Source organism: Bos mutus, chromosome 28 (assembly GCF_027580195.1).
Source record: "Bos mutus isolate GX-2022 chromosome 28, NWIPB_WYAK_1.1, whole genome shotgun sequence".
NCBI classification, from domain to species: domain Eukaryota; kingdom Metazoa; phylum Chordata; class Mammalia; order Artiodactyla; family Bovidae; genus Bos; species Bos mutus.
Window position 1 is genome coordinate 33,939,807 of NC_091644.1, and position 1,936 is coordinate 33,941,742.

The 1,936-nt window shown below is 36.5% G+C and overlaps 1 non-coding gene across 1 annotated transcript; it reads left to right on the forward strand.

Annotated features, from left to right (window-relative positions):
- The first annotated feature begins 210 nt into the window (after positions 1–210).
- LOC138986140 (U6 spliceosomal RNA) lies at positions 211–313 on the forward strand. The gene has a single exon (XR_011463041.1). It is a non-coding gene; the product is annotated as a U6 spliceosomal RNA (small nuclear RNA).
- The last annotated feature ends 1,623 nt before the right edge of the window (positions 314–1,936 follow it).

A 1,936-nucleotide genomic window follows, 5' to 3' on the forward strand; every position in this document is an offset into this window, starting at 1 on the left:
ATACACCAAAAATAACTTTTAGAATTATTTTTCAGGTTGTTCATCCCTCTCTAAAAGATAACATTTGTTGCTCATATCCATGAAGAACAGTGACTAATAATTCTCAAAATTTTCTTTAAAAAATATTTTTTCTGTCATTTATGTGAAAAAAAATCATACTATTCTATTATTCTTATTTTCTTTGATTTTTTAAAAATAATTTTCCAGCAGTCGCTTCAGCAGCACATATACTACAATTGGAACAATACAGAGAAGATTAGCATGGCCCCTGAGCAAGGATGACATGCAAATTCAAGAAGCATTCCATATTTTTTCTGTGTAACCCTGTGAAGATCTCAGAGGGGTTCAGACTGTGGAGAGCACATAGGGAAGTGATTACTGGCTAGCTTGCTCTCACCCAAGACATATATTAATCAAATTAACAAAGATTAAACAGAAAAAGCAAATATTAAAAGCAGCAAGGGAAAAATAACAAATAACACACAAGGGGATTCCCATAAGGATAACAGCTGATCTTTCGATAGAAACTCTTCAGGCTAGGAGAGAATGGCAGGACATATAAAGTGATGAAAAAAAAATAACCTATAGCCCAGATTACTGTACCCAGCAAGGATCTCATTCAAATATGAAGGAGAAATCAAAAGCTTTACAGACAAGCAAAAGCTGAGAGAATTCAGCACCATCAAACCAGCTCTCCAACAAATGCCAAAGGACCTTCTCTAGACTGGAAACACAACAAGGGTGTATAAACTTGAACCCAAAACAATAAAGTAAATGGCCAAAGGATCATACTTATCAATAATTACCTTAAACATACATGAGTTGAATGCCCCAGCCAAAAGACAAAGACTGGCTGAATGGATACAAAAACAAGACCCCTATATATGTTGTGTACAAGAGACACACCTCAAAACAGGGGACACATACAGACTGAGAGTGAAGGACTGGAAAAAGTTATTCCATGCAAATAGAGACCAAAAGAAAGCAGGAGTAGCAATACTCATATCAGATAAAATAGACTTTAAAACAAAAGCTGTGAAAAGAGACAAAGAAGTACACTACATATTGATCAAACATAAGATCAAAGAAGATATCAACCCAAGAAGAAGATATAACAATTATAAATATATATGGACCCAACATAGGAGCACCACAATATGTAAAACAAATGCTAACAAGTATGAAAGGAGAAATTAACAATAACACAATAATAGTGGGTGACTTTAATACCACACTCACACTATGGATAGATCAACTAAATAGAAAATTAACAAGGAAACACAAACTTTAAATGATACAATAGATCATTTAGACCTAATTGATATCTATTGGACATTTCACCCCAAAACAATGAATTTCACCTTTTTCTCAAGCACACACGGAACCTTCTCCAGGATAGATCACATCCTGGGCCTTAAATCTAGCTTTGGTAAATTCAAAAAAATTGAAATCATTCCAAGCATCTTTTCTGACCATAATGCAGTAAGATTAGATCTCAATTACAGGAGAAAAACTATTAAAAATCCCAACATATGGAGGCTGAAAACATGTTGCTGAATAACCAGCAAATTAGAGAAGAAATCAAAAAAGAAATCAAAATATGCATAGAAACAAATGAAAATGAAAACACAACAACCCAAAACGTATGGGACACTGTAAAAGCAGTGCTAAGGGGAAGATTCATAGCAGTACAGTCATACCTCAAGAAACAGGATAAAAGTCAAATAAATAACCTAGATCAGATCAGGTCAGTTGCTCGGTCGTGTCCGACTCTTTGTGACCCCATGAATCGCAGCACGCCTGGCCTCCCTGTCCATCACCAACTCCCGGAGTTCACTCAGACTCACATCCATCGAGTCGGTGATGCCATCCAGCCGGTGATGCCATCCAGCCATCTCATCCTCTGTCGTCCCCTTCTCCTCCTGCCCCCAATCCC